The sequence below is a fragment of the Trachypithecus francoisi genome, unplaced genomic scaffold (genome assembly GCF_009764315.1).
Source record: "Trachypithecus francoisi isolate TF-2019V2 unplaced genomic scaffold, Tfra_2.0 Lachesis_group0, whole genome shotgun sequence".
Taxonomy (NCBI): domain Eukaryota; kingdom Metazoa; phylum Chordata; class Mammalia; order Primates; family Cercopithecidae; genus Trachypithecus; species Trachypithecus francoisi.
The window spans coordinates 466,535-493,825 of NW_022681453.1; the positions used below are offsets into that span (position 1 = coordinate 466,535).

At 39.2% G+C, this 27,291-nt stretch overlaps 1 long non-coding RNA gene across 1 annotated transcript; it reads left to right on the forward strand.

The window, feature by feature from the left end:
- The first annotated feature begins 2,802 nt into the window (after window positions 1-2,802).
- LOC117076272 lies at window positions 2,803-8,894 on the forward strand. Its single transcript, XR_004434301.1, has 3 exons — window positions 2,803-2,841; window positions 8,121-8,125; window positions 8,700-8,894. It is a non-coding gene; the product is annotated as an uncharacterized LOC117076272 (long non-coding RNA).
- Window positions 8,895-27,291: the final 18,397 nt, after the last annotated feature.

Genomic DNA, 27,291 nt, shown 5'->3' on the forward strand with positions numbered 1-27,291 from the left:
GAACTTCCTTGGCCCCTCCTGGTACCCGGGACCCGGGAACCTTGCCGGAGAGTGCCGGAGCTAACTTCCTGGGCCCCTCCTCATACGTGGGACCCAGGAACCTCTTCCGAGAACGCCGGTGAGAACTTCCTCGGCCCCTCTTCCTGCGCAGGACCCAGGAACCTCGCCCGAGAGCGCGGGAGCGAACTTCCTGGGCCCCTCCTCGTGGGCGGGACCCAGGAACCTCGTCTGAGAATGCCCGTGCGAACTTCCTCGGTCCCTCCTCCTGCGCGGGACCCAGGAACCTCACCTGAGAGTGCCAGAGCGAACTTCCTGGGCCCCTCCTCATACGCGGGACCCAGGAACCTCATCCGAGAACGCCGGTGCGAACTTCCTCGGACCCTCCTCCTGCGCGGGACCGGGGAACCTCGCCCGAGAGCGCCGGAGCGAACTTCCTCGGCCCCTCCTCCTGCACGGGACCCAGGAGCCTCCCCTGAGAACGCCGGGAGTGACTTCATCGGCCTCCACTGCCGGAGGCCGGTGAACCTCGCCCCTCCCTCACATTGGTTTGTAAATAAAGTTTTTTTTTGCCTTGCCTACTTGCCTTTTCTCTGGCATTTGCTCTGGAGGTCGCATTAAAGCAAATCAGCTGGTGCCGAATCCCGGGAGGAGACCCCTCCTCAGGGCCCCCAAGGTCCGAGGAGCCTCCTCCTTCCACGCCCCAGACGGACCAGGACCTGGACATCGCTTTCCCCACCTCTAAGTCTCCTAGGGGTGAGTACCTTCTGCCTCCCTCTCATATCCCTTGGCCAGAAGTCCTGCGCAGGCCCAAGGCTTTTTTTCCGGTCACCAGGTGACCCAGGAAAGTTCCCAAAGGCAGAGACATCTGCCCAAAGGAACTCCATTCCGTTCCGTGGGAAACCCGTCCAGGACGGAGACGTCCGCCTGGAGGTAATCTCCATTCCGGCTCCAGGAGCCTCTCACCGGTCTCTAGTGGCTTCAAAGGACGCTTTGTAGCCAGGTAGAGTTCGGTTTCCATTTCCGCCTATTGGCAAGAGGAAGGCAATGGGAAACCCCCAATCCAAAATACCTAGAGACTCCCCTTTAGGGTGTCTTCTAAAAAACCTCAAAACTTTGCAATTAGAACAAGATCTCAGGCGAAAGCGACTGGTGTTCCTCTCCACTGTGGCGTGGCCACAATATAAATTAGACAATCAGTCTCAATGGCCGCCTGGGCACTCTGGACCATAACATTTTACCGACCTCAGTAGTTTTTGTCACGCTTAGGCAAGTGGTCCGAAATTAATTATATACAAGGATTTTGGGCCTTGCGTTCTCGTCTGGACCTGTGTGGCCAGTGTTCCTTGGCTCAAGTCATGTTGGCTAGGGACGCAGGCCTAACAGAGTTCAAAAAAGAGGAGTCATCTTTCCTGTCTGAGTTGCCCGAAGACCTTACTTCCCCTCCCTCCCTTCCACTCCTGCCGTATACTCCACCTCCCCCTCCCACTTCAGACCCACCTCCTCTTTCAGCTCCACCTCCCCCTCCCGCTCTGGTGGTTATTCCGCCTCCCTCCTCAGACCCTCCCACCATTGTTGAGGCTACAATTCCCTCCGACCCCTCGGCACTTCCGCCTGGTCATCTTAGCTCGCCTATCTCTGCCCATACCTGCTCTAAAGATTGCCTAACTGCACCCGCTCCTACTCCCACCCTATCCAACACCCCCCCCCCCCGTAGTCTTAGCACCCTTGTGTGAGGTGGCCGGAGCAGAGGGCGTAGTTAGAGTTCATGTTCCCTTCTCACTAGCAGATCTTTCAAAGATTGAGAAACGCTTAGGAGATTTTTCTGCCAACCCCACAATTTATACCAAAGAATTTAGATACCTTTGCCAGGCCTACGATTTAACCTGGCATGATCTCCAGGTTATTCTTACCTCTACTCTAAACCCTGAGGAGCAAGAGCGCCTCCTAGTGGCCACCAGGCAGCATGCCAACCAATTACACTTAACAGACCCTGAGTTCCCACTAGGGGAACAAGCAGTCGCCTCTATAGTCCCAGACTGGAACTATCAAGTAGGCCAGCCAGGCCGCCGAAGACGAGATATGATGACTCAATGTCTTGTGGCTGGTATGCAGGCGGCCTCAAATAAGGTAGTAAATTTCAATAAACTAAAAGAAATTATTCAAGGTCCAGATGAAAACCCGGCCACATTTTTAAACAGGCTAACTGAGGCTTTAATTCAATACACTCAGTTAGACCCAGCTTCCCCAGCCGGGGCCACTATTCTAGCATCATATTTTATTTCACAATCGGCCTCGGATATTCGGAAAAAACTCCAAAAGGCAGAGGATGGACCTCAAACTCCTATTCAAGACCTAGTCAAGTCGGCCTTCAAGGTCTATAATTCAAGGGAGGAAATGGCTGAGGCCCAACGACAGACCCACCTAAAGCAGAAGGTACAGCTCCAGACTCAAGCCTTAGTTGCTGCTTTGCAGCCTAGCCATAGCCCAAAACTGGAGAGCAAAACCCCCGGAGGCTCAAAGACAATAAAAGGGGCTTGCTATAAATGCGGTAACCCAGGGCATTGGGCTAATAGATGTCCCCAGAGTCCCCAACCGTCTGAGCCAGTGCGACCGTGCTACAAGTGCGGAGGAGCTGGACACTGGGCTAAAAAATGTCCTAACCCTTGTCTGCCAACAGCTCCTTGTCCAGCATGCCGTGAAGAAGGGCACTGGAAGTCTGACTGTCCCACCCTGAGAACGGGCATGGCTCCTCAACGTGATGTCCCTTCTCAGGACCCTAGGAGCTCCTTCCAGCTCTTACATCTGGATGACGACTGAAGATGCTGGGACTCGGGGACCCCCGTCACCCTCGCTGAGCTGCGGGTAACTCTCCTGGTAGAGGATAAGACAATTAATTTTTTAATCGACAGCGGGGCTACCTACTCTGTTTTGCCGTCTTTCAAAGGGCCTAGCCTTCCCTCCAATATTTCTGTTGTAGGAGTCAATGGCTCCCTGTCCAGCCCTCGAAAAACCCCACCCCTTAATTGCTGCCTGGCCAACAACTATTTTACCCACTCGTTCCTCATTATCACCTCATGCCCCACTCCCCTACTGGGCTGAGATGTTTTAAGTCAACTGAAAGCCTGTATCTCCATCCCTACTAGCGCCCCCCTTCCTACCCGCCATCTGCTTCAAGTATTGACTAACTCAATGACTCCAACATCCTACTAACCCTTCCCAATTTCCCCATTCCTATCGACCCCCAAGTGTGGGACACCTCCACTCCTGTCATGGCGGACCATCATCCACCAATACTTATAAAACTTAAGAAACCATCTCAGTTTCCAACCGCCCACAGTTCTCTCTCTCTCCACAGCACTTACGAGGACTAAAACCATCATTACTAGGTTACTCAGCCAACACATCCTCATCCCCATTCATTCTCCCTGTAACCCACCCAATCCTACCTGTAAAGAAGGCAGATGGAACTTTTCAGTTAGTGCAGGATCTTCGTCTTATCAACGAAGCTGTTTGTCCCACCCATCTGGTAGTTCCCAACCCCTATACCCTCTTTCTCTCATTCCACCTAATACAACACACTTTACTGTACTGGATCTAAAAGATGCATTTTCACTATTCCCCTGCACCCAGATTATCAGTTTCTTTTTGCTTTTACATGGGAAGACCCAGACACCCATACCTCCACCCAACTGACATGGACAGTGCTTCCCCAAGGGTTCCGAGACAGCCCCCATTTCTTTGGGCAGGCCCTAGCAAAAGACTTAGCCTCCTGTCCTCTTACCAATAGTAAAATTCTCCAATATGTAGATGACCTTTTACTCTGTAGTCTCACGGGACAGAACTCTCTTTTAGACACTGTGATCCTCCTTAATCATCTAGGATCCAAAGGTTACCGAATATCCAAACACAAAACTCAACTCGCACAACAATGTGTCATATATTTAGGTGTTGAGATCACTCCTACGATGCACTCACTTACTACAGACTGCTTAACTCTAATACAAAATCTTTCTCCTCCTCAAGACGCTAAGAAAATTCAATCCTTCCTGGACCTCATAGGATTTTTCAGACACTGGATTCCTAATTTCAGAATCTTGGCTAAGCCTCTATATGCAGCTGTCAAGGAGACTCCCCAAGGACCTTTGTCTAACCCAAAGTTAATCTATAAACATTTCACTCACCTGAAAAACTGCCTTCTCTCACATCCTACTCTCTCACTCCCAGACTTCCAACACCCCTTCCAGCTTTTCACAGATGAAAGACAAAAAGTTGCAGTGGGTCTTTTAGCCCAATCTATAGGTGCCACCTACCGCCGCATGGCATATCTATCTAAACAATTAGACCCCACCGTACAAGGGTGGCAGCCCTGTCTTCGGGCCCTGGCAGCAGCAGCCTGTCTAACCCAAGAAGCAAAGAAACTTATTAGGGGTGGTAGCCTAACAGTCTTCTCTACTCACCGCCTTCAAGATCTTATTGCCCACAGAAGTATTAGCCATCTAACCCCGTCCAGACTCCAACTCTTTCACCTCCTATTCATAGAGGACTCCACCATTGCCCTAAGAGTCTGTTTCTCTCTGAATCCAGCAACCCTACTTCCTGACCCTCTCAAGCAACCTAGTACTGAACACTCCTGTCCAGAACTTTTAGAGGCCCAACCACCTAGTCACTTACATTTACATGACCAGCCATTGGAAGGCTCATAGTTAACCCTATTTGTAGATGGCAGTTCTTTTATAAATTCTCTAGGAAACAGACAGGCAGGATACGCGGTAGTTACATCTTCTGCTGTCCTAGAAGCTAAGCCTTTACCACAAGGAACAACATCACAGCAGGCAGAACTTATCGCACTAACCAGGGCTCTCCTCCTATCCAGAGGAGAAACGATAAACATATACACAGACTCCAAGTATGCCTTCTTGATTGCATACACCCACTCTGTCATCTGGAAAGAGAGAGGGTTCCTAACCACCAGTAGTACCCCTATAGTCAACAAAAAACAGATACTCAAACTGCTAGACGCTTTATCAGCACCTTCCAGAGCAGCCATCATACACTGTAAAGGTCATCAGACTCCATCTAACTCGGTGGCGGCTGGCAATAACTTTGCCGACACCACTGCCAAGTCGGTAGCCGGATTCTCCACTCCCATGCTTCCCTCTATTTGTTTTCTCTCTCCTCAATATACCCCTACTTATACCCAAGAGGAAAAGACCAAACTATTACAAGATCCAACAGCCAAACTAGCCGCAGACAATTGGACTTACCTCAATAATAAATTAGTTATTCCTGAAACTCAACTCCACACCATTCTAAAAGACATATATAATTCCCTACACATAGGACCCAAAGCTTTATATAACCTCCTAAGCCCCCTCATTCACTGCCCCACACTCATGAAATACCTAATTATAATCAACCGACAGTGTTCCACATCTCAAGTCAAACCCTCAAGGCACATTGTGCAACCCCCATCCGAGCCATCAACTCAGAGGGCACCAACCAGGCGAAGATTGGCAAATTGACTTTACCCACATGCCAAGGACATAAAAAATTCAAATATCTCAACCCTCGTTGATACTTTTTCAGGATGGATAGAAGCCTATCCTACTACAGGAGAAACCGCCAATATAGTTGCCTCCATACTCACTGAACACATTATTCCTAGGTTTGGCCTCCCGCTCACTCTTCAGTCTGACAACGGCCCAGCATTCATCTCCAAGGTAGTCCAACAGGTGGCAGCCCTCCTACACATCACCTGGAAACTCCACATCCCTTATAGACTTCAGTCTTCTGGTAAAGTAGAGTAGAGAAGGCCAACGGGCTCATTAAGCAGCAACTCACCAAACTCTCCCTCGAGACTCGACAATCGTGGGTAACTCTCCTTCCCCTGGCCCTAACCCGGCTGTGAGCAGCCCCACGGAGTCCAACAGGCCTCAGTCCATTTGAATTAGTTTACGGCCAGCCTCTCACCCTCCAGCAGTTACCCACCTTTTCTTCCCCACTGGCAACTTATCTCCCATACCTCACCCTCTTGAGACAACTCCTGAGACAACATGCAGAACTAGCATACCCCTCCCCAACAGACACCTATAGCCCACATCTCTCTCTCAGCCCAGGAGACCAAGTATACTTAAAAGATATCCAAGCCAAAGATCTTCAGCCTAGGTGGAAAGGCCCCTATACTGTCCTCCTATCCACATACACAGCAGCCAAACTTCTAGGACACATGCACTGGGTCCATATATCACAATTAAAAAAGGCCCCCTCAGAAGACAATCAGTGGACATCTACTAGACTTACCCCTACCCATCTCAAATTCACCAAACTCTCTCAACCACCACACGTTCCCTAACCCCTTGCGCTTATCCCGATTTCTCGCCATACTCTATATAAACATAACAGAATTCCAATATCTTACCCTGGATCCCTACTTGCCTCCAGATAATAGCCCATCACAGTGGTTCTCCTGCTTACCTTTATAGAACATCTTCAGTGACAGGGTGTACCCTGTGACTACACTGAAGATGAAGTACTATTTCATACTTACATTACTAGCTTTTTCTTGCATTTCAATCTCTGTTACTAACCCAACTTTCATGTGGAGATTCTCTATAGTTGAAACTTGGTCACACAAAAATAAACAGCACTCACAGCTACAAGGCACTGCTGACTGCCCCCCTTCATGCTGCCAACCCCATCTTACTATAAATTTCACCCTATCGTGTTGCAGTGCAGCTGGAGCTAAGGCTCTCTGCTTCCTGCACGATCAGACACATTACAATTGTAAGACTTACTGGAAACAAAAGAACCTAGGATGCCCTTATATTTATTGTAAGATCCATTATGCAACCTTGAGACAGACGAAACCCACTGCTCTCTTCACCATTGCGAATCAACGAACCCCCCTTCAATACCAATTAAATATCAAAGACCCATGGGACCCCTGATGGGCAGACGGAGTCAAAGGTGGACTCTACACAGGCTACACAATCCTTAGTTCATATCCCATGGCTACTCTCCTGATAAAAAGAATACTTGTCCAGCAAAAATCCCTTCCTCAAAACATACAAGCCCTACAGAATTTAACCTTAGCCATACAAGCACAAGAACAGGCCTTACAAGATCAATTACAATCCTCCAATAAGGACCCCTTCTGATGGTTAAAACTAGTCCGTCAAGGGTTAAACCTAACATGGGCAGCCAACCTAACAAATCTCTCCCACTGTTTCCTCTGTGCAGCCCTTGAAAGAGCCCCCTTAGTGGCAGTCCCTTTACCTACTGCTTTCAAGGCTACAACTAACTCCATAGGCACCTCCAAAAACCATTCTTACTCCAAGTCCCACTATACCAAAGCCCAGAAAGTCCAATCCTTCCTTTCTGCTACTCTACCCCAAACACCTCCTGGTGTAACTATACCCAGCCACCACTAAGACCCACACGGCTCCCATCGGAGGTTATTTCTGGTGCAACAAAACTCTCTTCAAGGTCCTTAATCACACATCCATTGGTCAATCCCTTTGTGTCCCAGTGTCCCTAGTACCTAGTTTAACCTTATATAGTAAAGCAGAAGTAGCTGAACTCGTCGTACAATTTAACCCTCCTTTTAATTATCTCCAAAAATGGCTGTCTTCCTTCCCCTAGTCATCAGAGTCTCCCTGGCTGCCTCCTTAGTGGCGTCAGGGCTTGGAACTGGGGCACTTGCCCGCTAGGTATAGTCTACCCGATCTGTAGCAGCTCAAATCCGAGAGGCCATAGAGGCTTCAGCTGAAAGCCTGGCCTCTCTGCAGCGTTAAATTACCTCAGTGGCCCAGGTAGCAGCACAAAATAGGTGAACATTAGATTTACTTACTGCCGAGAAAGGAGGAACATGTCTCTTCTTAGGAGAAGAATGCTGCTATTATGTAAACGAGTCAGGCCTAGTAGACACTAACATCCAAACCCTAAACATGATTAAAGCAGAATTAAAAACCTACAATACTCCCTTCACCCCCGGATCACCGATATGGCTGCTGCCCATAATACAGCAGATGCTCCCGTTCCTAATTCCCATACTAATCCTCTGTTTTGTCTTATGTCTTGCTCCTGTTTTAATCATATTTCTCCGAGCCAAAGTTCAAGAGATCACGTGCATCACCTTCAACCAGATGCTTCTTCATCCATACGTCCAAATACCAACCATAGACCCCAACCTTAACGACGTCCCTTAACAGCAGGAAGTAGCCAGACAGACCACACCTCACCTTATCACTATTATCAATAAAAGGTTGGACTGTTTGGACAAACAGAGGCAAGATGGCGCAGTTCTGGGTTATTCACCATCAGCTTTCCCACGCCCGGGAAGGACACGGGTCGACTGCGCAGGCGCAACCCGACCTCCGACGGAGAGAAACCGGAACCCTCCTAGCCACGCCTACCGACCCCCCCCGACCCGCCTATGTCCCACCCACTGCCCTCCCACTCCCTGGCCCAGGACATAAAAGCCACTCCCGGCGGGCACGCGGTGCGAACTTCCTGGGCCCCTCCTCGTGTGCGGGACCCAGGAACCTCGTCCGAGAGTGCCAGTGCGAACTTCCTCGGCCCCTCCTCCTGCGCGGGACCCAGGAACCTCGTCCAAGAACGCCGGTGCAAACTTCCTCGGCCCCTCCTCCTGTGCGGGACCCAGAAACCTCGTCCGAGAACGCTGGTGCAAACTTCCTCAGCCCCTCCTCCTGCGCGGGACCCAGAAACCTCACCCGAGAGCGCCGGAGCAAACTTCCTTGGCCCCTCGTCGTACGCGGGACCCAGGAGCCTCGCCCAAGAATGCCGGAGCGACTTCGTCGGCCTCCACCGCCGGAGGCTGGTGAACCTCGCCCCTCCCTCACATTGGTTTGTAAATAAAGTTTTTTTTTTGCCTTGCCTACTTGCCTTTTCTCTGGCATTTGCTCTGGGGGTCGCATTAAAGCAAATCATTTACTTTTCAGAAACCCTTGAAGAGAAAATAATAAAATCTGCATAATCTTAGTGTATAGAGCTGTGGAAATAACAGAGGAATGGATTAGTCTGTGAGTATATGAATCTATAAATAAAAATAGAGATAAAATATATAACAAATTCTAGGCAAAGTTAAAGCCATAGAGAAGTTAAAGAGAGAGGAATTGTACATGCCAGAATTTGGAGGCCACTGAGTAGATCAATAGAATTAAAAGGTCACTTATAATGCCACAGGAAAATGAAAGAATTGATGAATTACTTTTGTAGAAAGCTATAAGATTTGAAAGCCAGGAGTACAAACTTTAGCACAGGTAATAACAATATAACTTGATAATGTAAGGTTTTATGAAGATTTTTCTGGCGAGTGTCCAATACCTCATGGAAACGGAAGGCAATTCCAATATTTTGAAAGTAAGGTAATATGTAAGGAGATAAGGAAACTTATTGGTCATGCCATGATGTTGGATTTTATCCAGAAGGCAATGAAATGTTTAATTGCATTGTAGAACTTGCATTTTGCAGTGTGAATATATTGAGGAAAGACAAGATTGGAGGCAGGGGTATTAACTGGGAAACTGCTGCCTGATTCAGAGGATAAATAATCATGTTGGAAAGAAGATTATAGACTCAATAAGTATTTCAAAGTTTGACTTCTCAGTATTCAATGAATAATTGAAAATGAGGCTGTTGAGTTAGAAGATGGATTAAGAGAGAATTACGGTTTCTGGCTTGAGAAACTGGAAACAGTGTCGTTCTGAGATATGGCATGAAATTGGCAGGAGATACTTTATCAGAGTGGGGGTGATGTTGAATAAGTGATGAGTGGTAGAATGATGAATTCAGTTTAGAACAAACTGGTTCTGAGGTATCCGTGACTAGATGGAGGATAGATTACTATCTAGGATGTGGGCATTTAGGTCTAAAGTTAAGGAACTATTTAGCAGTTTCAGGTTTAGGGGAGAATTTGAAGACAGAAAGAAGGGAGTTAAAATAGAAAACTAGAGTTCCCAAGAAGCTAAAGAAAATAAATCATAAATTTTAAATCTAGCAATGCAATTTCATACGGAAAAGAACAGCCATTATTAATATATGTTTTTTATTATAACATGTATTTAAAATGAGTTGATTTTGCTAAATTTTTATTTATTTGATTCTCCATCGATGCTACAAGTACAAGGAATAAATGTTTTCTTTTATACTAAATCAAAGGATTTTATTCAACAAATTAAAAATACTATGCAAAAATTGAAGGATCGATACAAGGAAAGTTTATCTAAAAAGTTGTGGCTATCATACGACTTATTTTGATATATGGATTGTGAAGTTATTTAGAATTGCACAGGAGACACACTGGCTTTTTCCTTTTAACATTACTGTGAAACACACACAAAATCTCATGTGATCTTGGTAAGATTTACATTATGTATGCATTTGTTTGCTATTTACACACGTTATACCAGAAAGAAAGTTAAAGAATATATAAAGTTTTTATTATAGATGTATTTGAATGATTTATTAAAATACATGTCTCTCTCTCTATATATATATTTGTATGTCTAAAATATTTAAAAAAGGAAAGCTAGGGTAGGGACAGAAATTAGTAATAAAATTGAATATATTCGTAACAATTACCTTCTTACTTCCATGGACTACAAAATTGTCTCAAAGTTTGTTAAAAACTCCTGTAAGAAGATGTTAGTCTACTCATTTACACATTTCACAGTGATCATAAAATTAAATATGTTTTTGGAGGAACAAGAATGAATCCACTCAGACAGTGTTTGCTATAATAAAGTCCTTGATGGCATTGTCTTAAAACAACTGTGATAAGGTTTTGCTTCCTGTGCATTTGTCATAGCTTTTTCTCCAATATTGACTGATGAAGAATTCACAAAAACAATTCTGTAGGAGTGGTGGGGGGGTGCAGTAAAATGTAGTTCAGGTACTAACTCTCTGTTTGATTGAATGCAGTGGCTGAAGACAGCATACTGTATTCCATATGAAGGATTCCATGTACAGATCTGACAATGAAAAATATGTGTACTCAACCAATCTTTCGGATGTAATCCTGTTGAACACAAAATGTCTGTGCTTATAATCGTTCAGGCATTCAGAGAAGATGAATGGCTTTAGCATGTCTTAAACGTCTACACAATGAGATGAATATGCATGTTGTCCATCAGGGAGGAATTCATGCAGTGAGACTTGGAAAGACAAAGTTAAAGACTAAGGCAAAGGATGTTAGCCTGCTTCAAGTTGAAATATTCTCACAAGTCCCTGAATTTTTTCTTATCTGAATCACTTCATACACCTCGTAGAAAAGCACTATCTTCCCTTCTATCAAAGAAAATCACACTGGAAATTACTCCAACAATTTACACATAAAGGCTTGGGAAAAGTATGTCATATATAAACTTAATATTACTAATTCATCTACTTACAGCATGAATAAAATAATCTGTGCTGGCAAATGTAATGCAAACTTTGTTATGATGCACATTCAAGTATTCTGCAAAGAAACATTTCAACGTTTAATTGTAACCTCTATTTTTGTTGTTGTTGTTGTTTGTTTGATGGAGTCTCACTCTGTCCACCAGGCTGGAATGCAGAGGTGCAGTCTCGGCTCACTGCAAGCTGTGCCTCCTGGGTTCACGCCATTCTCCTGCCTCAGCCTCCCTAGTAGCTGGGACTAAAAGCGCCCGCCACCATGCCCTGCTATTTTTTTGTATTTTTAGTAGAGACAGGGTTTCACTGTGTTAGCCAGGATGATCTCGATCTCCTGACCTTGTGATCCACCTGCCTCAGCTTCCCAAAGTGGTGGTATTACAGGCGTGAGCCACCGCGCCCGACCTCTAATTTTGTCAGTACCAAAGAACATATAGATTGTCTCCTTACATACCTTTCATTTTTAAATTAAAATAAACTCTCACTTCATTGTCCTTTAATTTGCTATCTTGCTAGATACCTTAAAAACAAATAAGTCACTTCTGCTTCAAGGAATACATAAATACAAATATAATGTTTTAAAAATTAGAAGTCATGTAACCTCTTATTTTCCTAAACTTGATTATGTAAAAATCTGTTTTTTTTAAAGGCATACCACTACTGCATGATATTTTGGTCAACATCGTTTTTTAAGTATAAATACCAAAAAGGTTTTGGCAGATAACCTAAGCTCAGAAAGCTGGGTTCTATGATGAAAAATAAAGCAGATACCATCAGTCATCAGGGTCCTACAAAAATCAGAAAGCTATATATTGCCATATCTTCAGATTCTCTAAAAGATAATCAGAAAATCAATATTTTGTATTTGTAAAAGCTCATAATACACTCAACTAATTCTAAACAACGTGTGTGTGTTTAGGTTCTCATCTGTAGGCTTGATATGTGTGTGTGTGTGTATATATATATATATATAGTTTTAGAGAAGAAAGTTAAAATTCTACACAAGTTCTCTTTCAATGTCTAGGGAAATGCAGACTTATTCCATTGATATTCTGAGATCTAGGTATATACAGAATGTTTTATAGTTTTCAAATGTAAATTATTATTGATATGGACTTATGCTTTGAAACTAGCCAGGTTTTAATGTTTACTCCTACAATGATATATTGAATAATTGCTGTTAAAATTGTAGAAAAATATCAATAGTACAATGATGTACCAAAATGACATAAAAGTTCTATCTCTTCCAATAATATTACATGTATTAATTTTAAATAATATTATTTCATTTTGCAAAATATTGACATATAAATGCACAAATTAAAAAAATGTACATCCTCCAAAGGGCTATCCAGGGTTAATATTTTGGTGAATTAAAAATCACAAGCATTCTTATACACCAGTAACAGACAAACAGAGAGCCAAATCAGGAATGAACTTCCATTCACAATTGCGTCAAAGAGAATAAAACCTAAGAATCCAACTTACAAGGGATGTAAAGGACCTCTTCAAGGAGAACTACAAACCACTGCTCAGTGAAATAAAAAAGGGCACAAACAAATGGAAGAATATACCATGCTCATGGATAGGAAGAATCAATATCGTGAAAATGGCCATACTGCACAAGGTAATTTATAGATTCAATGGCATTCCCATCAAGCTACCAATGACTTTCTTCACAGAATTGGAAAAAACTGCTTTAAAGTTCATATGGAACCAAAAAAGAGCCTGCATTGCCAAGACAATCCTAAGTCAAAAGAACAAAGCTTGAAGCATCACGCTACCTGACTTCAAACTATACTACAAGGCTACAGTAACCAAAAGAACATGGTACTGGTACCACAACAGAGATATAGACCAATGGAACAGAACAGAGCCCTCAGAAATAATACCACACATCTACAGTCATCTGGTCTTTGACAAATCTGAGAAAAACAAGAAGTGAGGAATGGATTCTTATTTAATAAATGGTGCTGGGAAAATTGGCTAGCCACAAGTAGAAAACTGAAACTGGATCCTTTCCTTACTCCTTATACGAAAATTAATACAAGATTGATTAGAGACTTAAATGTTAGACCTAAAACCATAAAAACCCTAGAAGAAAACCTAGGTAATAGCATTCAGGACATAGGCATGGGCAAGGACTTCATGTCTAAAACACCAAAAGCAATGGCAACAAAAGCCAAAATTGACACATGGGATCTAATTATACTAAAGAGCTTCTGCCCAGCAAAAGAAACTACCATCAGAGTGAACAGGCAACCTACAGAATGGGAGAACAACAAAGGGCTAATATCCAGAACCTACAAAGATCTCAAGCAAATTTATGAGAAAAAAAAAAACAACTCCATCAAAAAGTGGGCAAAGGATATGAACAGACATTTCTCAAAAGAAGGCATGCATACAGCCAACAGATACATGAAAAAATGTTCGTCCTCACTGGCCGTCAGAGAAATGCAAATCAAAACCACAATGAGATACCATCTCACACCAGTTAGAATGGCAGTCATTAAAAAGTCAGGAAACAACAGGTGCTGGAGAGGATGTGGAGAAATAGGAACACTTTTACACTGTTGGTGAGATTGTAAACTGATTCAGCCATTGTGGAAAACAATATGGCGATTCCTCAAGGATCTAGAACTAGAAATACCATATGACCCAGCCATCCTATTACTGGGTGTATAACCAAAGGATTATAAATCATGCTGCTATAAGGACACATGCACATGTATGTTTATTGTGGCACTATTCACAACAGCAAAGACTTGGAATCAACCCAAATGTCCATCAGTGACAGACTGGATTAAGAAAATGTGGCACATATACATCATGGAATACTATGCAGCCATAACAAAGGATGAGCTTTTGTCCTTTGTAGGGACATGAATGCAGCTGGAAACCATCATTCTCAGCAAACTATCGCAAGAACAGAAAACCAAACACCCCATGTTCTCATTCTTAGGTGGGAATTGATCAATGAGATCACTTGGACTCTGGAAGGGGAACATCACACACTGGGGCCTATTAATGGGAAGGAGGATGGGGGAAGGATGGCATTGGGAGTTATACCTGATGTAAATGATGAGTTGATGGGTGCTGACGGGTTGATGGGTGCAGCACACCAACATGGCACAAGTATACATATGTAACAAACCTGCACATTGTGCACATATACCCTAGAACTTAAAGTATAATAAAAATAAAAATAAAAATACTACAGAAGACATTCACTGATATTTCTTAGCATCTATGGAATAGATAGAGAAATCCAAAAGAAAACATACAAGCTTTTCACCATTTTATGAACGTTTTCATTTCTGCATAGATCTGACCATCATAATTAATAAATAATATAATAAATAATATTTTGTTGTTACAAAAGGTATTTCATTCTTTTTTATGGCTTAGTAGTATTCCATGGTGTGTGTGTGTGTGTGTTGTGTGTGTGTGTGTGTGTATCACATGCTCTTTATCCTCTCGTTAGGTACCCAGAGACATACTGAGTGGTATAATGAACATTGGGACTCAGAGTGTGGAGGGTAGGAAAAGGGTGAGGGACGAATATCTACCCGTTGAGCCACAGTGTACGCTACTCAGGAGGTGGGTATAATAAAATCACGGATTTCACCACCATACAATTCATCTATGTAACCAAAGACCACTTGTACTTTTTAAGCTATTAAAATAAAAGTTTTAAAAATAAAAGTAAAATAAAATTTTGTAAATTTTATTAATTCAAGTCATAGGAAATCTCTATTCTTTGTTGCTTTTTAGTGCAAATAAACATATTTTACTGTGTGCTGCCTTTCTGTATTTTTTTCCCTAACAATTATCTTTTCATACACTTATTTGGTATTTTAATGAAAAAAAGTGATTAGTTACATATTTTCAAGAACTCATGTATTAAGGATAATAACCCCTTTTCTACCATGCTTGCAATTATTTTTCTATGTTTCTATTTTTAATATTGCTTTTTAATCAAAAGTACAGGAGACTATAAATGTCTAATATTTACATATCTATGCCATTTACAAAGTATGGTGATATTAACAACAAGAAAAAGCTAACAAAAGTGGATTTATATATGCTTTGGATGCATAATCATCTTCCTGTGGATTTACTCTCATTTTACAAAATGTTCCATTTTCTGTTTTGCTATGAAAACATATATATTTTAAATTCTTATCTCTAGAGAAAGTAGATGAAATCATTGGCTTAATAAAAACGCAGCAAACTAAGACAAATTTAGGCAAAAGAACATGAATTAGATTTTGACTTTGGAAATGGGGAGAAATTGCCAGAGATATAATATAAAGATTATTTGAAAGTAATATCTGCATCAATTGCTCTAAATATGATTGAATGTATGCTTTTATATTCTGAAAAAGCTTTGTATCAGAAATACATCTTGATTCTAGTCCTAATTGATTTAAATTAAATTGGATCATAATAAAAATAGTTTCATACCTTCATCAGTGCTTTAGAACGAAGAATTTAAAATAGTCTTTACTTTCAGGCAGAAGAGGACAGAATGATTTTAGCACTGGAAATCACCTTTAACTGGTCCCAGACACATGAGCATACAAGTATGTTTACGAAAGCTGCAATTATGTGGCAGGTCTGTTCTCAGAACTGTAGAATTGCAGTTGGGTGCTTTGGAAGTTAGAAGAATAAAAACAAACTATTTGATGCAGTGTAATGTTAAGTACGGCCAGAGTTTTTTAACAGATGTTTCCTGCATATTTTATTCAAATGTGTTTCACAACATTTTAAATAAAAGACTGTATAATTAAAATACATTTTATTGAAAAATCCCAGTGATATCTTCATTATATATGATGAAATACAACTTAAAGTTCAATCACTTTATGCAGCTTAACCCTTGTCGCTTATGAATTACATGATTGATAATGAATAAGAGAGTTGGCTAAGTAAATAATTAAGATGGTGTATCCCATTGGTCTGTGGGACTCTTTGGAAAGAAAGGATTAGGTGATGAGTAATTACCATTCTATTTTCATTTGTATAATAAAATCAGATTACTGTCTAAATAAGTAATCCACAGTGCTTTTGTATCAATCTGGCAATGATGTTTCCTTCTATTATTCTGACAGCCAAAAACATTTGATAAATACTAGCACTTTGTAAATTATATTAGTTTTAATTAACTCAGTAGATCTCATTTAAAACATCAGATGTATTAACAAACAATAATAAATACTGAGCCAAGTTAAGAATTTCTATGTCTTATATGTCTAGCCACAGAATGTTAGTGAATAAATTATCAAGAATGAATCACTGACAAAGAGAATAAAGAGATAAATTACTAACAAATGATTGGCAGGAAAAGATGCTATAAGAGATTGTCAATGATTAATACCAATATAATTATAAATAACTTTTCAATTGGGTAATTTAATTTAACATTGAATTATAGAGAGATGATGGAGTAAAGTTTGGATAAATTGAAATCAAGTACCTAAGAAAATTAAAAATAAAATGTTAGAAAAATTTTTCATTCTGGAAACATTCCTAGGACCATAACTTAGGAAAGAAGTAAACATTTAGCAGTGGAATTGGTCATAATTGGTTAGAGTTAAAATTAGAGAAATGTTTTTAGAGCAGAAAGAGAGCATTGCATGGCACCTGACACATATTTGGAGTTTAACAAATGACAAATAAAATTTAAGACTGAAAATATGTGGGGAAATGCCTGTCAAAATTCCATCTGCTTTTGGAAGGTGTTTATTGAATATCAGATTTAAAATAGCTACTCAAATATAAGATATTATAGTCAATTAATTGACATCTAATTTGGTATTTATATCTTGCTAAGTACAAATTAACCGCCTGTATATACTCTTGAAGGTTAATACATTCATGTGAATGCAGGTATAATTTTTGTATTTATGAAGTTCCAAGTTAATTAAGTTAATTAAATGGCACAAAGACTGATTCATTGCATGCATGTAAATGGGGCTTTCAGTGTAATTTTTTACTCCTTTTACTTCCTCATTATCAAAAAAAATGTCAATTTCTTCCAGGGATTTCTGCATGGTGAATATCTAATACAATCACATTTAATGCTAAAATAATAAAATTGAAATTAGAAGTTGACTTATACCAGGTGAAAAATCAAAAAATGAAATGGAAAAATTCTCACTTAAATAATGAGATATTAAAATAAAATTTTAAGTTTGTCACAATGGACCACATCTGTAATCTCAGCAATGGGGCTGGGGTGGGCACATCACTTAAGGTCAGTAGTTGAGATCAGCCTGGCCTAACGTGGTGAAACCTCATCTCTACTAAAAATACAAAAGAAAACAAAAGAGCTGGGCTTGGTGGTGGAGCACCTGTAATCCCAGCTACTTGCGAGGCTGAGGCTCGAGAACTGCTTGAACCTGGGAGACGGAGGTTGCAGTGGGTTGAGATTGTGCCACTGCACTCCAGCCTGGAAGTCAGCAAAACTCTGTCTCAAAAAATAAAGAAAGAAAAGAAAAGAAAGAAAAGTAAATAAAATTTTAAATTTTAAAATTATTACTGATATAGACATGATTTGAAACAAGCCAGGTTTTAATGTTTACTCCTACAATAATATATGTAATAATTGCTATTAAAATTATAGAAAAATATCAATAGTACAATGATGTACCAAAATGATTTAAAAGTTCTATCTCTTCCAATAATATTATGCATATTAATTTTAAATAATATTATTTCATTTTGCAAAATATTGACATATAAATACATACATTTAAAATTGTACATCCTCCAAAGAGCTATCCAGGGTTAATATTTTAGGTTATGCTTCCCTTAAACCTCACATTGTGAGTATAAATTTGCATAAATATATAATTTAGATATTTGTGACTTTCAAGTATCTTATTATAAATAGTTTAGAATTACCATAAGTCCTATAATATTGGCATAAGTAGTCGTTTTATGTAAAAATATTATTAAATGTATGAAGTGGCACAGAAGCAAATATAAATGACCTGAACACAACTATAAATGAGATATGGAATAAATAAAAGGTCAGAAGAAGTTAAACATTTGTTGAATGTTTATTGTTAATATATTAAAGAAAGTGTGTTTTTTTCACATTGTTTAATACAACAAACTCCATGACATGAGTTCACCTATGTAACAAACCTCCACATGTACCCAGAAACTAAAATAAAAGTTAAGATAAATACATAAATACATGTATATATTAAATTCTTCAAAATATTCTAACAGATATTTTTAGCATCACGTGTTTCATAAATAGGTGTTTGTTTAATTAAAGGAATGAATTCATGATTCTCTCTTTTACAGGTAAGGAAGCTGAAAATCAGAATGATTAACACATTTTCCAAGATTTATTCAGCCAGAGGATGACAAGCAACTATTCAATCATAATTATAAAACATACTTTTGCTATCATATAGTACTAAATTTTAGTATAGTAGAAGTAAATTATCTCTTTACTATTATTCATCTTAATTTGGAAAGAGATCTCAACTTCAACACTGACAATGACAAAGACAAGACCCATAGGAAAGTCAGAGAAGACCTAGCTTGCCTGATAACTAAGTAACCAAAGATAACACTGAGTATAGGTTCTCCAAAGGGAGTAAGCAGCTCTGTAATCCTGCTCAAGTAAACATGAACAAGTTGAGTTACCTGAACAACACTAGCCCATGATATGGCTTTTTCTCTGTGCTTTATTTATACAAGACTTTTTGACCTTAAACAGAGAATCAAACTAACTTGTTCTGACTTGAAACATTATGTTTAACCTATCTTTGAGGCAGAAATAAGAATATTGATTGTCCAATACTTTTCCTGACTTTCAGAGACTATATGTGACTTATCGTATTCACCCAGAAAATTAAAACTGACCAGTCAGCTTTACTTACCACTGGGAGTTCTGAGATATCCGTCTTACATAAAAATTTCCACAGGAGAGAGAAGGTGGAACAAGATGGCAGGCTCCACTGATTGTCCCCCATGTCCTGCAAAAACACCAATTTAACATCTGTCTTCACAGAAGAAACACCTTCATAAGAAGCAACAAATCAGTTGAGCACTCATAGTATCTGGGCTTAACTTCACATCACTGAAAGAGGCACTTAAGAAATAGAAAAAAAAAAAAAAACAATCTTGAATCACCGAGGTTACCCTCCCCCTTGTCCCTGAAGGTATGGTGCTAAGATCATCTCTGGGCACTGGGGGAGAGAGAGCACAGGCATTGTGAGGGATTGAACTCGATAATATCCTGTACTGCAGAGAGAAAAAACAGACCAAACTTACCAGCCTTAGCCGGAGAGGAATTGCTGATCCCGGTGGTCTGAATTTAAGTGCCTGTAAAAGTCACTACCCAGGGTGGAAGTACACTGTGTCTCTAAGTGAACTTGAAACCCAGTCTAGGCCATAAGGACTGCAAATCTTAGGTGAGTCTTAATGGTAAACTAGGTCCAAAGGCAGTGTACTGTAGGGAGAGAAGGCATGTGAACTGAGACACCTATTGGTGTGGCTAAGGGAGTGCTGGTATCACTCCTACCCTAACTCTAGATTGCACAGATTGCAGCTCTAAAAGACACTTCTTTCTGCTTGAGGAGAGGGAGGAGTAGGGAGGACTTTGCATCTTAGGTATAGCTCAGCCATAGAAGAATTGGGCATCGGTGAGAGTCATGAGGCCCCAGATCTAGTCCGCAGCTCCAGGATGACATTTCTAGACACATCCTGGGCCAGAAATGAACCCACTACCTTAAAGGGAAGGAGCCAGTCCTGGCACCCGGATAACCAACAATGATCCCCAGATAATACTTAGGTGAGCCTCAGAGAATGCTGGTTCTAGGTGCAATCATAATCATGGTGAGTTACAGCCCTAAGCTGATTCTTGGAGTCCCATTTCCAGGACTTGACCCTTCAATGGCATTTTTGGACCTGTCCTGGGCCAGAAGGTAGCCCAGTGCCATGAATGGTGAGTTCTAGGTCAGGAGCATTCACAAGCTGACCTAAGAGCCCTTGGGAATTATGAAAGTATCAGTGGTAATCTAGTAGTATCCCATGAGGCCTGTGGGGGCGGTAACAATGGGGTGAGGCTTCTCTGCTTTGGAAATGGGATGGAAGAGTGGGAAGGACTGTGTCCTGTAGTTTGAATGCCAGTTCATCCACACTATAATAGAACACCAGGTAGACGTCTAAGATTTCTGACTCTAAACCCTGACACCAAGACAGCACCTGTGGACTCACCCGGGGATCTGGGGGAACTCACTGTCCTGAAGGGAAGGTTACAGGCCTGACAGCTTAGCCACATGATAATTACAGAGTCCCATGGCCTTGAGCATTCATAGTGGGTAACCAGGAGGTGGTTATGGCAGGCCTTGGGGAAATGCAGTGCTGTTCTCCCTTCAGGTCTGACCAAGTGCATTCATAGTGGTGGTGGCCACAGGGTTGCTTGTGTCACTTCCCTCCCAGCTTTAGGTGGCTCAGAACAGAGAGAGAAAGACAGACAGACAGACAGAGAGAGAGAGAGAGAGAAGCATTCTGTATCTTTGGGTGAAAGTAAGAGGACACAATTTCTGCCTGATATTCCAGATAATTCTCTCAAATCTTGTCCAAGATCATCAAGGAAGTACCCCTATGATTCTGCTAGAACCACAGCATTACTGAGCTTGTGGTCCCCCCAAAGTAGATACAGGTTAGATCAAATATATGGCCAGCATTCCCAAGAAGGCTGGCTACAAATAAGACCAGATAGTGAAGATTACAATAAATATATAACTCTTTGATGTCAATAAATGAAGAACAGCTGCTAGCATGAACACTCTCCAGGAAACCAGGACCTCACCAAATGAAGTAAATAAGGCACCAAGGACCAACCCTGGAGAAATAGAGATATGTGAACTTTCATATGAAGAATTAAAAAGAGCCGTGTTGAAGAAACACGAAGAATTTTAGATAACACACAAAAGGAATTCAGAATTCTATCAGATAAAGTTTAGAAGAGATTGAAATCATTAAAAAGAATCGAGCAGTAATTCTAGAACTGAAAAGTGCAACTGGCATACTGAAGAATGTATCAGAGTCTTTTAATAGCAGAAGTAATTGGTCAAGCAGAAGAAAGAAGCAGTCAGAGGAAGCAACAGGAAAAAGAATTTAAAAAAATGAAGCACAACTACAGGATCTAGAAATTACATGGTCAGAGGAGGTTAATAACAAAAGGAATTAAAATACATAGTCAGAGAAAGCAATTTGAAAGTACACATCCAGAAGAAGCAAAAGAAAAAATATTTTTTTAAAAATGAAGCACAACTACAGGATCTAGAAAATATCCACAAAAGGGCAAATTTAAGACTCATTAGGCTTAAAGAGGGGGCAGTGAAAGAAATAGGAGGGGTAGAAAGTTTACCCAGAGGGATAATAAGAGAGAAACTTCCAAACCTAGAGAAAGATCAATATCCAATACAAGAAGGTTACAGATCACCAAGCAGATTTAACCCAAAGAATACTACCTGAAAGCTTTCAATAATCAAACTCACAAAGATAAAGGATAAAGAAAGGATCATAAAAACTGCAAGATAAAAGAAACAAATAACATGCAATGGAGGTACCATACGTCTGGTGTCAGACTTCTCAGTGGAAAACTTAAAGGCAAAATGAAATTGACGTGACATAAAGTATGGAAGATAAAGAACCTCTTACCCTAGAATAGTATATCTTGCCAAAATAGTCTTCAAACAAGAAGAAAGAAATACAGACTTTGCCAGACAAATAAAAGCTGACTGATTTCATCAACACGAGATCTGAGCTGCAAGAAATGTTAAAGGAAGTGCTTTCATCATAAAGCAAGGATGTTAATGAGCAATAAGAATTCACCTATAGGCCGGGCGCGGTGGCTCAAGCCTGTAATCCCAGCACTTTGGGAGGCCGAGACGGGCGGATCACAAGGTCAGGAGATCGAGACCATCCTGGCTAACACGGTGAAACCCCATCTCTACTAAAAATACAAAAAAAAACTAGCCGGGCAAGGTGGCGGGCGCCTGTAGTCCCAGCTACTTAGGAGGCTGAGGCAGGAGAATGGCGTAAACCCGGGAGGTGGAGCTTGCAGTGAGCTGAGATCCGGCCACTGCACTCCAGCCTGGGAGACAGAGCCAGACTCCGTCTGAAAAAAAAAAAAAAAAAAAAAAAAAGAATTCACCTATAAGTAAAAGTAAGTATACAGAAAGACAAAGTATACTGTAACACTGTAACTGTGGTTGTAACCTACTCTTATCCTGAGAGAGTAAAAAACAAACTAATAAAAAATAATAAATACAACAACTTTCCAAGACATAGGCAGTACAATAAAACATGAATATGAACAAACAAAAGTTAAAAAGTGTTAAGATTAAGTTAAAGGCTTTTTCGTTTCGGCTTTGCTTGTTTGATTTGTTTCTTTAGGCAAACAGTGTTAAGCATAAAGTTTTTTTCATTTTCTTCTTACTTGTTTGATTATTTTGTTCATGCAAACAATGTTAAGTTCCCATCAGGTTAAAATAAGGGTTATAAGATAACATTTGTAAGCTCCATGGTACCTCAAACCAAAAAAAAAAAAAAAAAAAAAAAAAAAAACGTATATTGAATACACAAAAAAACAAACAGCAAGAAACTAAATCGTATCACCAGGGAAAATCACCTTCACTAAAGAAAGACAGGAGGAAAGAAAGAAGGAAGAGAAAAACAACAAAACAGTCAGAAAAAAAAAAATGAGAGTAGTAAGTTCTTACTTATCAATAATAACACTGAATGTAAATGAACTAAACTCTCCAATCAAAAGATATATAGTGGCTGAATGCAGGAGAAAACAATTCCCAATGATCTGTTGCCTATAAGAAACACACTTGACCTATAAAGACATATATAGACTGAAAATAAAGGGAAGAAAAAAATATTTCATCTCAATGGAAACCAAAAAAAAGTATGAGTAGCTATACCTATATCACTCAAAATAAGATTTAAGACCAAATAAGAAAAGACAAAGAAAGTCACTAACAATAAAGGAGTCACTTCAGCCAGAGAATAGAATAATTTTAAGAATATATGAACCCAACATGGGATCATCCAGATATAAAAATAAAATATTATTAGACCTAAGGAGAGAGCAAGGGCTCAATGAAATAATAGCTGGAGATTTCAACACTCCACTTTCAGCATTGGACAGACCTTCCAGACAGAATGTTGGTGGGAATGCAAAGTAGTACAACCACTGTAAAAGACAGTGTAGAAATTCTTTAAAGAACTAAAAATAAATCTACCCGTTGATGTAGCAATTCTACTATGAGATATCTATCCAGAGGAAAATAAGTCATTATACAAAGAAGATACTTGCATGCACGTGTTTGTAGCAGCATAATTTGCAATTGGTAAAATATGGAACATCCCAAATGCCCATCAATCAACAAGTGGATAAAGAAAATGTGGTATATACATATAACATGAAATACTACTCAGTCATAAAAATGAGTGAAATAATGGCATTCACAGCAATCTGAATAAAATCTGAGACTATTCCAAGTGAAGTAGCTCAGGAATGGAAAACCAAACATTGTATATTCTCACTCATACGTGGGAGATAACCTATGAGTATGTAAAGGCAAACATTGAATTTTAGGGACCTGGGGGAATGGGCTGGGGGTGGTGAGGGATAAAATACTACATATCAGTTACAGTGTACAATGCTCAGGTGATGGGTGCACCAAGATCTCACAAATCACCACTAAAGAACTTATTTATGTAACCAAACACCACCTGTTCCTCAAAAACCTACTGAAGTAAAAACAAAATAAAAATGTTTTAACGTTTTCAAAATAATACTTTACAAAAATCCTTCATCATGACCAAGTGGGATTTATCCTTGGGATGCAGGGGTGGTCCAACATACAGAAATCAAACAATGCGATATATCATATTAACAGAATGAAGGATAAATACAGTATGATAATTTTAATTGATGCTGAAAAAACATTTGATAAATTTTAACATTTCAGCCCGTTTTACTTATACACCAGTCATTCTCAATGTAGAGGGGGAGACATATTAAGGTAATAAATTACAGTGTCAGATGACATTGGAAGGATTTCCTGGAACTAGGAACACAAAATATTTTGCAATTATGTGTGGTTACAAAATAAAATTACCTAAACTGCTTTGGTTGGCTTTTTAATTACAGTGTCTTATGTTTTGTGAAGTGCCAAACCATGTTAATACATAATATATAATTGTAAGGTTTATCAAAAAGGCACATAAGTTTGACAAAGGTAAGAAATATTGCATTATCTTCTACTATAGACCATAAAAAAGACACTTCACTATATAAAGGTTGTCTAATTTTTTCCTGGTATCAAAATTAGCCTAGAAGATGAAGCAGACTCATATTTTGTGGAAACACAGAAAGAAAGGGAGTGAAAGATCCCTTGGCACAGAGATATAGTAGGGTAAACATAAGAGGAAGTCGCAGATACATCTGTGAAAACCCAAAGCATTTTCTCCATTTCAGATATGTGGTTGTTGATGCTTGAGAGACAGTTTGAAAAAGGCCAAATGGCCAAGTAGGGTGTTGCACAAATTTATCAATCTATTAACTACATATTGAGCAAATTCTTAGTTTCAATTGTATTAAACAAAAACTAACCACTGAATAAAACAGACTAATATATTTAATAGTAAATAGAATTTCCAAACCATTTTTAAGCTTCCCTTCGCTATGTAGAATAATTAGCATTGTAAGAATTAATTTGCAGTTACATGAACCAAAGAGACAAAAAAAAAATTTTCCTGAACTAAAGATACTGTCCCAGAGTGTGTTGTATACCATGAGTCTTCTTTCTATGAAGGTGTGGTCTCCTTTTTGCCAAAGCACCTTAATATACAGTTATTACTTTGTGAAATTAATTTGTAATGTAAAAATGATTCCAAGATGTTACATGTAGCTTTGACAAAGGGCACTATAACTTTGGGTGCTCATTTCACTTCTAAATGTTTCCTTTCATATGAAATATCATGTTAATATTTATCTATCTCATCAGGTAGCTGTGAGAAGCAAATAAGAAAAACATAGTTGTTCACCAGTTACTTACGTCATATTCTTTCTTTGATTTGTAGTAGGGAGTCATTTACCCTATTCCAGTAGAGCTGCAGTAAAGCTGCACCCACATTTTGAAAGGTCATAGCCTCTGCACTCTTGTCAGTTCCAGACACACTGGATACGTATGTAGTAGACTTTTCTGGGGAGACACTTCACAACACCGGGCCCCTTGAGGCCTAGGATCTGAGCCAGGAGCTGCACTTGCCCAGGTCTAAGGGAATTACTGTTGGGGTGAACTTAGACATTCTTCTCCACACTTGAGTCCCCATTCTGGGCAGAGAATATCGAATGATTTATTAAATTGAAAATCTAAATAAAATAACCCTGGAGCTTTCTCTCAGCATCTATTAGCAACAAGCCATATAAATTCTCGTTGGGAGAGTGCTGTGGGTGTCTCTGTGTGCTCATTTTATCTAAAAGGTTTCAATTCAGGAAAAGAAAATTACTAAGCCTACTTTGAACACAAAATCAGACTTTCCTATCTAGTTTTGCTTTATTTAATTACTGTGCCATTTTTCAATTGGCTTAGAATTTAGAGAGTATATATTTTTAATTTTTCTGTGCAGAAACTCCAGTGTTTAGAAACAAATAGCACCTGTAATAGAAATATATATACTGTCAAGTTTTGCTTGTTTTGAGTTTCATATAAATTGAATCACAGTGTATGTATTCTCCTGACTTGCTTATATTGTACTTTCTATTTGTGATATCACCTACATGGATGTACGTAATGTGACTTCATTTTGTTTTGTGAATATATTAAACAAAAGCACCAGTAAACTACAAGAAGACATTCAAATATCATATATGTTTACCATAATCTTAATTATTCTTATATTAATTATTATTATAGTATGTTATTGTTATATGTTATATAATATTTATATATGAACATATTTTATATATTATATATAATGTTGGGGTCTGCGTGTTTCCTAAACAAAGGAATGAACACACAAGACAACACAAAACAAGACAAACATGACGGATGCCCCGAGCAGCACGCTCTGCTTTATTTTATACAACCGCTTATGGAATTTTACCACGTCACAAGGCACAAGTTGTTTTTCTAACATGAGTTGTTTTTCTGACCTTTCCCTGATTTCTCAAAACGCTTAAATATTAACCAGTTCCCAGAGTCTGCTGTTTACAGCTGACTCCTTTGTTCTTCCGGTTTGCAGAGAAGAAACGTCATGCTTTGTTTGCAAGAGCATAACTATCGGGAACATCTCATTTGCGAGCACGTGGTCCTCTACAATATAAAATGCATATATCATTATATTATATTATTATAATATATAATAGATAATCATATTTATATATTTTTATAATATATAATATATAGTATGTATTATGTAATACATATTATATATTTTATATAATATATAATAAATTCTATATAAAATAAAAATATATAATATATTATTAAATATATAATAAATTATACATAATATATAATACAATATAATGTATTATTGTATAAGATTATAATATATAATATATATTTATATATAATGTATAATATATAATATATTATATATAAAATATGTTTATATATACATAGCATATAATATAGAAAATATAATATATAATGACATATATATTTTATAGTTATTTTATAACCACATATATATTATATATTTATATATATATAATATATATTTTATGTAATATATAATATATTATACTATACTTTGGATATTATTATATTATAATAATTACATATTATATATTATTATATTAATATTAATAATATTACT